The sequence below is a fragment of the Panthera uncia genome, chromosome F1, assembly GCF_023721935.1.
Source record: "Panthera uncia isolate 11264 chromosome F1, Puncia_PCG_1.0, whole genome shotgun sequence".
Classification (NCBI taxonomy): domain Eukaryota; kingdom Metazoa; phylum Chordata; class Mammalia; order Carnivora; family Felidae; genus Panthera; species Panthera uncia.
This window is the reverse complement of record NC_064813.1, coordinates 34,703,882-34,719,787: the sequence shown is the minus strand read 5'-3', so window position 1 is coordinate 34,719,787 and position 15,906 is coordinate 34,703,882. Positions and strand designations below refer to the sequence as shown.

Below are 15,906 nucleotides of genomic sequence, written 5' to 3'. Positions count from 1 at the left end.
TGGCTTATTTCACTTAGCATCACACTCTCCAGTTCCATCCATGTTGCTACAAAAGGCCATATTTCATTTTTTCTCATTGCCACGTAGTATTCCATTGTGTATATAAACCACAATTTCTTTATCCATTCATCAGTTGATGGACATTTAGGCTCTTTCCATAATTTGGCTATTGTTGAGAGTGCTGCTATAAACATTGGGGTACAAGTGCCCCTATGCATCAGTACTCCTGTATCCCTTGGATAAATTCCTAGCAGTGCTATTGCTGGGTCATAGGGTAGGTCTATTTTTAATTTTCTGAGGAACCTCCACACTGCTTTCCAGAGCGGCTGCACCAATTTGCATTCCCACCAACAGTGCAAGAGGGTTCCTGTTTCTCCACGTCCTCTCCAGCATCTATAGTCTCCTGATTTCTTCATTTTGGCCACTCTGACTGGCGTGAGGTGGTATCTGAGTGTGGTTTTGATTTGTATTTCCCTAATAAGGAGCGACGTTGAACATCTTTTCATGTGCCTGTTGGCCATCCGGATGTCTTCTTTAGAGAAGTGTCTATTCATGTTTTCTGCCCATTTCTTCACTGGGTTATTTGTTTTTCGGGTGTGGAGTTTGATGAGCTCTTTATAGATTTTGGATACTAGCCCTTTGTCCGATGTGTCATTTGCAAATATCTTTTCCCATTCCGTAGGTTGCCTTTTAGTTTTGTTGGTTGTTTCCTTTGCTGTGCAGAAGCTTTTTATCTTCATAAGGTCCCAGTAATTCACTATTGCTTTTAATTCCCTTGCCTTTGGGGATGTGCCGAGTAAGAGATTGCTACGGCTGAGGTCAGAGAGGTCTTTTCCTGCTTTCTCCTCTAAGGTTTTGATGGTTTCCTGTCTCACATTCAGGTCCTTTATCCATTTTGAGTTTATTTTTGTGAATGGTGTGAGAAAGTGGTCTAGTTTCAACTTTCTGCATGTTGCTGTCCAGTTCTCCCAGCACCATTTGTTAAAGAGACTGTCTTTTTTCCATTGGATGTTCTTTCCTGCTTTGTCAAAGATGAGTTGGCCATACGTTTGTGGGTCTAGTTCTGGGGTTTCTATTCTATTCCATTGGTCTATGTGTCTGTTTTTATGCCAATACCATGCTGTCTTGATGATGACAGCTTTGTAGTAGAGGCTAAAGTCTGGGATTGTGATGCCTCCTGCTTTGGTCTTCTTCTTCAAAATTACTTTGGCTATTCGGGGCCTTTTGTGGTTCCATATGAATTTTAGGATTGCTTGTTCTAGTTTTGAGAAGAATGCTGGTGCAATTTTGATTGGGATTGCATTGAATGTGTAGATAGCTTTGGGTAGTATTGACATTTTGACAATATTTATTCTTCCAATCCATGAGCAGGGAATGTCTTTCCATTTCTTTATATCTTCTTCAATTACCTGCATAAGCTTTCTATAGTTTTCAGCATACAGATCTTTTACATCTTTGGTTAGATTTATTCCTAGGTATTTTATGCTTCTTGGTGCAATTGTGAATGGGATCAGTTTCTTCATTTGTCTTTCTGTTGCTTCATTGTTAGTGTATAAGAATGCAACTGATTTCTGCACATTGATTTTGTATCCTGCAACTTTGCTGAATTCATGTATCAGTTCTAGCAGACTTTTGGTGGAGTCTATCGGATTTTCCATGTATAATATCATGTCATCTGCAAAAAGCGAAAGCTTGACTTCATCTTTGCCAATTTTTATGCCTTTGATTTCCTTTTGTTGTCTGATTGCTGATGCTAGAACTTCCAGCACTATATTAAACAACAGTGGTGAGAGTGGGCATCACTGTCGTGTTCCTGATCTCAGGGAAAAAGCTCTCAGTTTTTCCCCGTTGAGGATGATGTTAGCTGTGGGCTTTTCATAAATGGCCTTTATGATCTTTAAGTATGTTCCTTCTATCCCGACTTTCTCAAGGGTTTTTATTAAGAAAGGGTGCTGGATTTTGTCAAAGGCCTTTTCTGCATCGATTGACAGGATCATATGGTTCTTCTCTTTTTTTTTGTTAATGTGATGTATCACGTTGATTGATTTGCGAATGTTGAACCAGCCGTGCATCCCAGGAATGAATCCCACTTGATCATGGTGAATAATTCTTTTTATATGCTGTTGAATTCGATTTGCTAGTATCTTATTGAGAATTTTTGCATCCATATTCATCAGAGATATTGGCCTGTAGTTCTCTTTTTTTACTGGGTCTCTGTCTGGTTTAGGAATCAAAGTAATACTGGCTTCATAGAATGAGTCTGGAAGTTTTCCTTCCCTTTCTATTTCTTGGAATAGCTTGAGAAGGATAGGTATTATCTCTGCTTTAAATGTCTGGTAGAACTCCCCTGGGAAGCCATCTGGTCCTGGACTCTTATTTGTTGGGAGATTTTTGATAACCGATTCAATTTCTTCGCTGGTTATGGGTCTGTTCAAGCTTTCTCTTTCCTCCTGATTGAGTTTTGGAAGAGTGTGGGTGTTTAGGAATTTGTCCATTTCTTCCAGGTTGTCCAGTTTGTTGGCATATAATTTTTTATAGTATTCCCTGATAATTGTTTGTATCTCTGAGGGATTGGTTGTAATCATTCCATTTTCATTCATGATTTTATCTATTTGGGTCATCTCCCTTTTCTTTTTGAGAAGCCTGGCTAGAGGTTTGTCAATTTTGTTTATTTTTTCAAAAAACCAACTCTTGGTTTCGTTGATCTGCTCTACAGTTTTTTTAGATTCTATATTGTTTATTTCTGCTCTGATCTTTATTATTTCTCTTCTTCTGCTGGGTTTAGGCTGCCTTTGCTGTTCTGCTTCTATTTCCTTTAGGTGTGCTGTTAGATTTTGTATTTGGGATTTTTCTTGTTTCTTGAGATAGGCCTGGATTGCAATGTATTTTCCTCTCAGGACTGCCTTCGCTGCATCCCAAAGCGTTTGGATTGTTGTATTTTCATTTTCGTTTGTTTCCATATATTTTTTAATTTCTTCTCTAATTGCCTGGTTGACCCACTCATTCGTTAGTAGGGTGTTCTTTAACCTCCATGCTTTTGGAGGTTTTCCAGACTTTTTCCTGTGGTTGATTTCAAGCTTCATAGCATTGTGGTCTGAAAGTATGCATGGTATAATTTCAATTCTTGTAAACTTATGAAGGGCTGTTTTGTGACCCAGTATATGATCTATCTTGGAGAACGTTCCATGTGCACTCGAGAAGAAAGTATATTCTGTTGCTTTGGGATGCAGAGTTCTAAATATATCTGTCAAGTCCATCTGATCCAATGTATCATTCAGGGCCCTTGTTTCTTTATTGACTGTGTGTCTAGATGATCTATCCATTTCTGTAAGTGGGGTGTTAAAGTCCCCTGCAATGACCACATTCTTATCAATAAGGTTGCTTATGTTTATGAGTAATTGTTTTATATATCTGGGGGCTCCGGTATTTGGCGCATAGACATTTATAATAGTTAGCTCTTCCTGATGGATAGACCCTGTGATTATTATATAATGCCCTTCTTCATCTCTTGTTACAGCCTTTAATTTAAAGTCTAGTTTGTCTGATATAAGTATGGCTACTCCAGCTTTCTTTTGGCTTCCAGTAGCATGATAAATAGTTCTCCATCCCCTCACTCTCAATCTATAGGTGTCCTCAGATTTAAAATGAGTCTCTTGTAGACAGCAAATAGATGGGTCTTGTTTTTTTATCCATTCTGATACCCTATGTCTTTTAGTTGGCGCATTTAATCCATTTACATTCAGTGTTATTATAGAAAGATACGGGTTTAGAGTCATTGTGATGTCTGTATGTTTTATGCTTGTAGTGATGTCTCTGGTACTTTGTCTCACAGGATCCCCCTTAGGATCTCTTGTAGGGCTGGTTTCGTGGTGACAAATTCCTTCAGTTTTTGTTTGTTTGGGAAGACCTTTATCTCTCCTTCTATTCTAATTGACAGACTTGCTGGATAAAGGATTCTCGGCTGCATATTTTTTCTGTTTAGCACACTGTAGATATCGTGCCAAGCCTTTCTGGCCTGCCAAGTTTCAAAGGAGAGATCAGTCACGAGTCTTATAGGTCTCCCTTTATATGTGAGGGCACGTTTATCCCTTGCTGCTTTCAGAATTTTCTCTTTATCCTTGTATTTTGCCAGTTTCACTATGATATGTCGTGCAGAAGATCGATTCAAGTTACGTCTGAAGGGAGTTCTCTGTGCCTCTTGGATTTCAATGCCTTTTTCCTTCCCCAGTTCAGGGAAGTTCTCAGCTATAATTTCTTCAAGTACCCCTTCAGCACCTTTCCCTCTCTCTTCCTCCTCTGGGATACCAATTATGCGTATATTATTTCTTTTTAGTGTATCACTTAGTTCTCTAATTTTCCCCTCATACTCCTGGATTTTTTTATCTCTCTTTCTCTCAGCTTCCTCTTTCTCCATAACTTTATCTTCTAGTTCACCTATTCTCTCCTCTGCCTCTTCAAGCCGAGCCGTCGTGGTTTCCATTTTGTTTTGCATTTCGTTTAAAGCGTTTTTCAGCTCCTCATGACTGTTCCTTAGTCCCTTGATCTCAGTGGCAAGAGATTCTCTGCTGTCCTGTATACTGTTTTCAAGCCCAGCGATTAATTTTATGACTATTATTCTAAATTCACTTTCTGTTATATTATTTAAATCCTTTTTGATCAGTTCATTAGCTGTTGTTATTTCCTGGAGATTCTTCTGAGGGGAATTCTTCCGTTTAGTCATTTTGGAGAGTCCCTGGAGTGGTGAGGACCCGCAGGGCACTTCCCCTGTGCTGTGGTGTATAACTGGAGTTGGTGGGCGGGGCCGCAGTCCGACCTGATGTCTGCCCCCAGCCCACCGCTGGGGCCACAGTCAGACTGGTGTGTGCCTTCTCTTCCCCTCTCCTAGGGGCGGGATTCACCGTGGGGTGGCGTGGCCAGTCTGGGCTACTTGCACACTGCCAGGCTTGTGTTGCTGGGGATCTGGCGTATTAGCTGGGGTGGGTAGGCAAGGTGCACGGGGGCTGGAGGGGCAGGCTTAGCTCGCTTCTCCTTAGGTGATCCACTTCAGGAGGGGCCCTGTGGCAGCGGGAGGGAGTCAGATCCGCTGCCGGAGGTTTGGCTCCGCAGAAGCACAGAGTCGGGTGTTTGCGCGGAGCGAGCAAGTTCCCTGGCAGGAACTGGTTCCCTTTGGGATTTTGGCTGGGGGATGGGCGGGGGAGATGGCGCTGGCGCCTTTGTTCCCCGCCAAGCTGAGCTCTGCCGTCCGGGGGGCTCAGCAGCTCTCCCTCCCTTTGTCCTCCAGCCTTCCCGCTTTCCGAGCGGAGCTGTTAACTTATGACCTCCCAGACGCTAAGTCGCGCTTGCTGTGGGAACACAGTCTGTCCGGCCCCTCCGCTTTTGCCAGCCAGACTCGGGGGCTCCGCTTGGCCGGCGAGCCGCCCCTCCGCCCCGGCTCCCTCCCGCCAGTCCGTGGAGCGCGCACCGCCTCGCCGCCCTTCCTACCCTCTTCCGTGGGCCTCTCGTCTGTGCTTGGCTCCGGAGACTCCGTTCCGCTAATCCTCTGGCGGTTTTCTGGGTTCTTTAGGCAGGTGTAGGTAGAATCTAAGTGATCAGCAGGACTCGCGGTGAGCCCAGCGTCCTCCTACGCCGCCATCTTCCGGAACCTCCATCCCATTGTGTATATAAACCACAATTTCTTTATCCATTCATCAGTTGATGGGCATTTAGGCTCTTTCCATAATTTGGCTATTGTTGAGAGTGCTGCTATAAACCAATTTGACAATAAACTTCATATATTGAAAAAAATAAAAAATAATAAATAAATAAATAAATAAATAATAAAACAAAATTCAACTACATACTGCTTATAAAATGATCAATGAAATAAAAATGACTCAGAAATATTGAAAAAAAAAAGAAGTTGTGGTATGTATATATACACACACAATGAAATATTACTCAGCCATAAAAAAGGATGAGATCTTGCCATTTGCAACAACATGGATGGACCTTGAGGGTATTAAGCTAAGTAAAATAAATCAGAAAGAGGAAGATAAATAACATGATTTCATTTATATGTGGAATCTAAAACAAAACAAAACAAAACAAAAAAAGTGAATAAACAAAGAAAAAGCAGAAACAGATCCATAAATTCGGAGAACAAACTAATGGCTGCCAGATTGGAGGACGGTGGAAGGATGGGTAAAATGGATGTAGGGGAGGGGGAGGTATAGGCTTTCAGTTGTGAAATAAATAAGTCGCAGTGATAAAGTATACAGCATAAGGAAGATAGTCAATGGTGTTATCATAGCATTATATGGGGACAGACAGAGCTACACTACACGTGTGGTGAGCATAGCGTAATGCATAGACTGGTTGAATCACTATGTTGTGCACTTGAAACTAAAGTAAAAGTACGTGTCAACTATACTTCAATTTTTTAAAATATAGTAACTGTAGGACTGGGATGGGGGTGGTGGAAGGATATATTTCCTTTAAATGACTTTCAGGATACTTCCCTTTGTTTCTATATTGAGAGGAATCTCCCCAGATCAATCAGTGGTTGGTGGGTTGCAGCTCAGCAATTGCCAGGTATGGAATCAACCATCCCATCCATGTTTTTGGAAACCTTACAGCTACTTCACCTGGGGCAGTTGCCTTCAAGGGGTCTTCTTCTCAAGACCCATCACAACCATTCTTTGTTGCCACTAGACTTATTAGTGGAGTCAAATAGCGTTCTTTAGGGGGGAATAGTACAAAATCTGACTCAGAGGAAGTAATTTATCTGCTAAAAGAAATACAAGACTTTATAATACAAATTGGCAGAAACCTGGGAAATATATGTAGAAGTGTGTTCTATGGGCTCTAGACCAAGGATGATAGAATATAGAACTGGATCAGATCAAATTTATTGGGTGCATTTATCAGACACTCTGTTTAATGTGTTAGTTCTTGCAACTGGAGGTGGCAAAAATTTCTTGGTTGGCTGACAGAACCTTGGACTCAATGGTGGAATGTGCCTAATAAGGTTGGAATGCTAGAACTTCCCTGACATGACGTAGAAGAAGGCATCCAGGACAGGAAGAAAGGAATGATAAAGTGACCTTATCGCATGAGATCTGCACACCTACCCCCCAAGCACATCAACCAGAGGGCCCAGAGGACAAAACATTGAGAAATGCATTGCTGATATTAGCACTTGCATCTCTAAAAGACTCTAGGGGCGCCTGAGTGGCTCAGTCCATTGGGCGTCCGACTTCAGCTCAGGTCATGATCTCACACTCCATGAGTTCGAGCCCCGTGTCGGGCTCTGTGCTGACAGCTCATAGTCTGGAGCCTGCTTCAGATTCTGTATCTCCCTCTCTCTCTGCCCTTCCTCTGTTCATGCTCTGTCTCTCTCTGTCTCAAAAATAAATAAAAACATTAAAAAAAATTTTTTTAAATAAAAGACTCTACAGTGGTGGCTGTTTTCTCTAAGCCAGATATAGTGGTGAGGATACCTACATTGAATTGGGCCCGCTGATGTCAATGGGAATGAAGGGATTCCCACATAGCAGAGGCCAAATGACAGAACTTAGCCACCAAAGACAAGGGGACATTTACCATAAAAAACAACATGAACGTAGTGGTAATCAAACTGTTTTGAGACTAGGAATCTTTAGTTGGACAACTGATCATGGTGCACCTAGGAATGAAAAAGATGGATAGACTACCAGAATGTTGTTTGATCTATATAAAAAGACTGGTGGCCAAAAATTTAACTTGACTGTCCTCTCATCCAATTTCTAGACCCAAGTCAGTTACAGATGAAGAGTCCCTTGGTTGGAGGGGGACAAAATGACCTATCTTGTGGACTTCAGTTAACATCTTTCTCCAGTTATTCCAGTGCCTGTTTAATGGATCTGTATATAAAGTGGCTGTAATGGCAGGGATGGGAGTATGTGTAGGCTCAACAACAGGAACTTGCCCTAATCAAGGTTTTTCTGCCCAGCAATGCTGCTTAATGCCTAACTTGCCAGTTACGCAAAGCCCCTGATATGACACCATTCCCTAATGAGCCCAACCAGCCCACAGGGGTGAGTTGACTGTTCCCTTCTGTCATGGAGGAGAGCAAAATTTTTTCCTCCTTGGAGGAGATATGTATTCTGAGTACACGCTTCCTGCCCAACAATCTTCTGCCAGCATCATCTGCGATTACAAAATATGGCATCCTGTATGCAAGATTGCTTCTGATCAAGAAAGTCATTTCAGCAATGGATTCATGCCCGTGGAATTCACTGGTATAACCACATCCCCCACTACCCAGAAGCAGCTGATTTGTAGGAAGATTTAACAGCCTACTGAAGGTATGGTACCAGTCGAGAGATTATATCCTGAAAGGACAGTTCTTCCTCAAGAGACGTAGATTATACTTAGGATCATAGATAAATACGTAGTTCTGAATGTCCCATAGCCTATCTACATGGGTCTGGGAATGAGAGGTAGAAGCGGACTGGCTCTTCTCACTACTAGATCTCAGAGCCTGCCCACAGACGTTTGGTTTCCAATCCCTGTGACTCTGACCTCTGTTCGTTTGGAGTCTTGATTCGCAAAAATCAAACGCTTCTTCTAGAGCATATATCAATCCTGCGTTGATTTGGAAAATGAGACTGCCACCTGATCATTTTGTGTTCCTCATGCTACTAAACCCACAGGCGAAGAGGAGAGTTACTCTACTGGCTGGGGTGATTGATATTGATTAACAAATAAAAATCAGGTACTGCGTCTCTATGGGGAGGATTACATTTGGAATCCAGGGCGTTCTCAGGGGTGACTTTAGTATTTTCATGCCAACAGTAAAAGTTAATAGAAGATGACAATTTTCCCACCCACCCTTGCCAAAGGCATATCCAGTGGTGATTCAGACCCTTTAGGCAAGATGGATTACCCCACGATAAAAACAAAAACAAAACAAAGAAACAACAAAAAACCAACTATCTGAGGTACTGGATGAAGACAAAGGAAATATAAAAATGGATAGTGAAAGAAGGAAGTTGTAAACATCATTTGTGGCCTCATGCCCAATTACTTGCTTATTACGTATATATGTGTGTTTATATATAATTGTATATATTATTTTATTGTTCTCTCTCCTTCTTATCCTTACTATTTTCTCAAGTGTTATTGGAAGTTAATTTTATAATTGCATTTTTAGAAAACATATGTTCAGATGAAATTGAATTTGAAAAATAACAAATGTTGCTCAGAGACAGGGGTGCAATGGTAGTCAGGACTTTACAGATTTGAATTTGGTAAGAAGGCAACACTGTCTTAGTTTGTAGGCAGAAAAGTTGCCTTTTGTGGGGAGAACAAAGGTTTTTGGGGTAATGTCAAAGTTCAAAATTTGTAGAGTAGTGTTATGGATGCTGAATAGCCAGCCAAAGGAATGGACTGTATCAGTTATTATGTTATTGCCTCTCGGTTTCAAACCGGTTTTTAAAATGGGAAAATGACTTTATTTTGTCTGGGGAAGTGGGCAGGCATCTAGTCTCAGAACTTCTGGGATTGCTTCATGCTGGCAGCCTTGGTAACCTTGAGCACAAAGGATCCTAGAGCTGGGACTCTTAAAGCCATATTTTGCTTTTCCAGTTGGCTCTGCCATTTGGTCACTAGATGGAGACTACAAGGCTGGAGGAGGAACAAGAAGTGTGCTCCTTGCTGTATATTTGCTGAGGGTTTTTTGTCTGCTTGTGTTTCCTATAAGTATTACCCCAGCAAAACTTCGTCATCATAGCATAAGCGTTTTCTCCCTGGAACGGCAAAGGAATCTGCTTTGCAGTTACTCTAACACCTACGGAATCACCTTCATTGTGTCTCCTTGGGGACACCAACAACAGCCAGCCACTGCCCTTCCACAAAGAACTGGGTCCCAGTGACCTAAGTCCCCTCTTCTGAACTCAGACAACTAATACTGACTGAGCGATGCCTCCTACTCAGAGGTCTGAGTTTCAGTTCCTCATGGCCTATCTACTAGGTTTCTAAGTTTTAATAGTTTAATCTTTGTTTTGCTTCCTCAGAGCCCTGCAGTTGCAACTTCCATGATATTTTACAACTCTCTTTTATCCTTTGTTTACTGTGATGGTTAGTTTTATGTGTCAACTGGGCCTGGTCTATAGTACCCAGTTATCTGATGAACACTAATGCAGGTGTTGCTGTTAGGATATGTTCTAGATGTGGTGGACATCCACAATCAGTTCCCTTTAGATCAAGGACATTACCGTCAATAATGTGGGTGGTCCTCATCCACTCAGGTGAAAGACTCTAGGAGCAAAGCCTGAGGTTTCCTGGAGGCAGAAGAAATTCTGCTTCACGACTGCAAACTTAGCTCTTGCCGGAGAACTTCCAGCTTGCTGACCAGCTCTACAGGTTTCAGATCTGCTAGCCCTCATAATTATGTAAGTCAGTTCCTTGAAATAAATCTATTAAGAGGTTTTGGTTCTGCTTCTCTGGAGAGACATACTGGTACAGTTATCAAGTCAGGATCTTTGGATGTATTAATATATATTAGACTCTCTGGATCCAAATAACGGGCACGGTTTTGGTCTTCTGAGGGAACCTTAACTTATTCAGTGATGCAGAATTGGTGCAAGTTTTAAATAAAGACTCCTATTCTAAATGTGAGTTTAAAAAGCTAACGTGGGTATATATTACAGCCAGTAAATAGAACATTGCTTAGTCAGGGAAAATAGACGACAGCGTAGAATGTGTTGGTTAGAAAACTTAGCAAGAGACAATGATGAACATGCAGAGCCCGTGGAGTGTAATGGAGGGAAACAGCTGTATAAAAACCAGTTAATAGAGCCATAATTAGAATACACTTGAAACACACGGATTTGAAGAACAAGTGTTTTCTACAAATCGTGTGAGTTCTCTAGAAGGACAGGGTTATTCTGGAGCAGAAGGAAAAAAGAGCAGAACACCTTAGGTCATATAAAAGATTAGAAGTTGGAAAAGAGGAAACCTCAGTAGATCGGAAGCTACTTGTCTGAGACACTGGTTTAGAATCCAGTTCTTTAGGGAGGACGTTCTCTTTATCTATTTCTATGTAACAAATCATGTAAGAACATAGAAGCTTAAAACAATAAGCTTTCATTTTGCTCACAAATCTTAAGTTTGGGCAGGGCTCAGTGCAGACAATTTATTTCTGTTCCACACCATACTAGCTATAACAGCTAGCCTGGGGTTGGCAGATCAATTTTCAAAATGTGTTACTCATATGGCTGGCGCTGGCTCTCTGGGAGCTCAGCCAAAGTGATGGGCTGTGAGCCTTCTCTCCATATGGGCCTCTCTCCAGGCAGTTTAGGGCTACTTATGGCAGAATGGCTGGGATCAAAGAACAGGCATCTTAAGAAACAAAAAGAAACTGACAGGGTCCGAAAGTCTGAGCCCAGAAATTGGCACAGTGGTGCTTCTGCTGCAAGCCACTAGTCAAGTGGTCACAGAACCCAGATTCAAGGACAAAAGATATAGATCTCTCTTCTCAGTGGGAAGAATGTCAAAGAATCTGGGGCAGGGTCATGTTTTAAAACAGTAATAGTAGAAGAAGCAATCAAAATTTTACTATTAAGAATACCTACTTGGCCAAGTTAACTGGTAACTTGACCAAGGTAACTGGTTACCTACTGGTAAGTTAACTGGTTAAAGTATAGCCCCTTTTTTGGGATGGCTGGCTGGCTCAGTCAGTGGAGCAAGTGACTCTTGGTTTCAGGGTCGTGAGTTCAAGCCCCACATTGGGCATGGAGCTTACTTTGAAGAAATAAATAAAACATTTTTTAAAAGTATACCCCCTTTTTAATTGTTATATACATGGCTTTCTTGGTGACATCAATCCTACCTGAATATCAACATGATTTGGGGGATTAGACAGCAAAATGGGAATAGCATAAATCCTATGGAAAAATAGTCTTAACATTGGCACCAAGGCAAATCATAATCAAACATAGCTTAGAAGGAATGAGGTAAAAAAAAAAAAAAAGACAAGTTATGTACAGAGGAACAAAGATAAAAATGATAGCAGATCACTCATTGTAAAGAGTGCAAGCGAAAAGACAGCAGAGCATTATCTTTAAAGTACTGAAAGCAAAAAAAGTATGCGTCAATCTAGAATTCTGTACTCAGTGAAAATATTTTTCAAAACAGAGGTAAAATAAAGCTTTTTTCAAAAATGCAAAAGTTAGAAGAATTTATTGCCAGAAGACCTGCATTACAAGAACTGTTAAAGTCTTTCAGGCAGGAGAAAAATGATACCAGATGGAAATCTGAATGTACACAAAGAAATAAAGAGCAATGGAAATGGTACTACATAAATAAATGTATCAGATTATTTTTTTAAGACTCTCTTTAAACAATAACTATTTACAAAATAGCAAAGATGTTATTTTAGAGTTCATTACATCAGTGCAGGTAAAACATGACAATAATCACATAAAGGCTGGGAAGGGAGAAACAAAGTTTGCTACTGTATGGTTTTATAGTTTACATGAAGTGATATAATATGATCTGAAGGAAGCATGTAATAACTCAAAGAGGTATGCTAAAATCTAGGCAACAACTAACAAAAGAAAACAAAGATTTACACGTAATAAGTCAACAAAGAAGATAAAATGGGATAATAATAAACTCAATGAAATCAAAAGGAGGCAGAAAAAGAGGGGGGAAGCATTAACAAACAGATGGTACAAATAGAAAACAAATAGCTGAAGGGTAGACTTATACCTAACCATATCAATAATCACATGAAACGTAAATGGTCTAAATACCCCAGTTAAAAGGGAGTACTCATCAGATTGGATTTAAAACAAACAAACAAGGGGCGCCTGGGTGACTCAGTCAGTTGGGCGTCTGACGTCGGCTCAGGTCACGATCTCACGGTCCGTGAGTTCAAGCCCCGCGTCGGGCTCTGTGCTGACTGCTCAGAGCCTGGAGCTTGTTTGAGATTCTGTGTCTCCCTCTCTCTCTGACCCTCCCCCGTTCATGTTTTGTCTCTCTCTGTCTCAAAAATAAATAAACGTTAAAAAAAATTAAAACAAACAAACAAACACCAACCATATGCTGTCCACAAGGAACACACAAATAGGTTAAGTGTAAAAAAATGTGGAAAAAGATATACTGTACTAATACTAGTCAAAAGTAAATTGAAGATCACATACACACACACAGACACATGCATATGTTTTCTGACCACAATGGAATTAAATTAGAAATCAGTAAGAAAAAGACATCTGAAGAATCCACAAATATTTGGAAAGTAAATAATGTACTTCTAAAACAACAACAACAACAACAAAACCCTGGATCAAAGAAGAAATCAAAAGAAGGATTAGAAAGTGTTTTGAACTGAATGAATACAAAAATACCACATGTCAGAATTTGTGGAATGCTAATAAAACAATACTTAGGGTGAAATTTATAGCACCAAGTGATTATTTGAAGAGAATTTCATCAATTTACTAAAGGCCACCTATGAAAAACCTACAGCTAACATTATACTTAATGAAAAAAGACTGAATACTTTCTCCCCAGTATCAGAAACAATACAAGGATATTCCTTCTCACCACACATCTTTAACATTGTATTTGAGATCCTAGTCATTGCAATAAGGCAAAAACATAAATAAAATAAGGCATCCAGATTGGAAAGGAAGAAGTAAAACTGTCTTTATTCATAGCCTACATAGACAATTCTATAGAATCTACAAAAAGGCTATGGAACTAGTAGGTGAGTCAAGCAAGACTGCAGAACACAAGATTAATACACAAAAAAATTGTGCTTCTAAATGTACAAAAATCAATTGTGTTTCTGTATACCAGGAATGAACAATCAGAAATTGAAGTTGAAAACTGCAATTTACAATAGCATAAAAACGTGAAATACCAAAGTTTAAATTTGACAAAAAATATGAAAAGCTACAGTGAAAACTAGAAAGCAGACCTAAATAAATGGAAAGATGTACCTTGTTTGTGGATCAGAAGACTCAGTGTTATTAATATAGCAGTTCTCCCCAAATTGATCTATAGATTCAACAAATATTAACCAAAATTCCAATAGATACTTTTTATAGAAATTGACAAGCTGATTTATGAAATTCAGGGACACTTGGGTAGCTCAGTCGGTTAAGCATTCGTCTTCAGGTCAGGTCATGATCTCACAGTTCGTGGGTTCAAGCCCCACGTCAGGCTCTGTGCTCACAGCTCGGAGCTTAGAGCCTGCTTCAGATTCTGTGTCTCCCTCTCTCTCTGCCCCTCCCTCACTCACGTACTGTCTGTATTTCTCAAAAATGAATACGCATTTAAAATATTTTTTTAAATAAATAAAATTAAAATTAAATTTATGAAATTCAAAGGACTAAGAGTAACTGAAATAGCTTTGAAAAAGAATAAATGTAGAGGACTAACATAACCTGACTTCAAGACATATCATAAAGCTATAGTAATCAAGACAGTGTGTAAAGATAAACAGATCAGTGAGACAGACTAAGGAGTCTAGAAATACATCTATATACATATGGATAACTGATTTTTGACAAAGACGTAAAGTCTTTTCGTGAAGAAGGGGTAGTCTTTTCAGCAAATCGGGCTGTAATAATTAGACATCCATTGTTTTTTCAGGGGGTGGGGAGGAGCACCTGGGTGGCTCAATTGGTTAAGCGTCCAAATCTTGATTTCGGCTCAGGTCATGATCTCACGATTGGTGAGTTCAAGCCCCACATCACTGTTAGTACAGAGCATCCTTGGGTTCTCTGTCTCCCTCTTTTTCTGTCCCTCCCCTGCTCACTCTGTATCTCTCTCTCTCCAAAATAAATAAACATTTTGAATAAATAAATAAATAATAAATTTTGTTCCCTACTACACATCATACACAAAAATGGATCATAAATTTAAGTATACAACTTAAAATTATAAAACTTCTAGAAGAAAACATAGGAGAAAGCCTTTGTGATTTTGGCTTAACCAAGATCCCATAGATACGATGCCAAGAGCACAGTCCATAAAAAGAATAAGTTGATAAATAGGACTTTGCCAAAATTAAAAACTTCTGCTTTTCAGAAGTCACTTCTAATAAGAGAATGAATGTAAAGACCAGCCACAGAACGGGAGGTAATATTTGCAAAGCTCATATCTAATAAAAGACTTGTATCCAGAAAACATAAAGTGCCCCCTAAATTTTATATTAAGAAACAAACAATTTGTGCTGGCTTCAGAAGCACGTATACTAAAATTGGAACAATACAGAGAAGATCAGCATGGCCCTTGCACAAGGGTAACATGCAAATCTGTGAAGTGTCCCATTTTTGGTTTTTTTTTTTTTATGCCATAACCTCACAGGGCAATAAAGGTTCACAGTAAAAGAGAAAAACAGAAATTGTGGTTTATATACACAATGGAATACTACTTGGCAACGAGAAAGAATGAAATATGGCCTTTTGTAGCAACGTGGATGGAACTGGAGAGTGTGATGCTAAGTGAAATAAGCCATACAGAGAAAGACAGATACCATACGTTTTCACTCTTATGTGGATCCTGAGAAACTTAACAGAAGACCATGGGGGAGGGGAAGGGAAAAAAAAAAGTTAGAGAGGGAGGGAACCAAACCATAAGAAACTGTTAAAAAACTGAGAATAAACTGAGGGTTGATGAGGGGGTGGGAGGGAGGGGAGGGTGGGTGATGGACACTGAGGAGGGCACCTGTTGGGATGAGCACTGGGTGTTGTATGGAAACCAGTTTGACGATAAATTTCATATTTAAAAAAAGAAAGAAAGAAAAACTGGGGGCGCCTGGGTGACTCAGTCCCTTAAGTGTCCCACTTTTGATATCAGCTTCAGGTCATGATTTCACAGGTGTGAAATTGAGCCCGGCATCGGGCTCGGTGTTGAGCTCTCTCTCTCTCT

At 40.2% G+C, this 15,906-nt stretch overlaps 1 non-coding gene across 1 annotated transcript; it reads left to right on the top strand.

Annotated features, from left to right (window-relative positions):
• Positions 1-15,205: 15,205 nt before the first annotated feature.
• LOC125926083 (U6 spliceosomal RNA) lies at positions 15,206-15,312 on the top strand. The gene has a single exon (XR_007459005.1). It is a non-coding gene; the product is annotated as a U6 spliceosomal RNA (small nuclear RNA).
• The last annotated feature ends 594 nt before the right edge of the window (positions 15,313-15,906 follow it).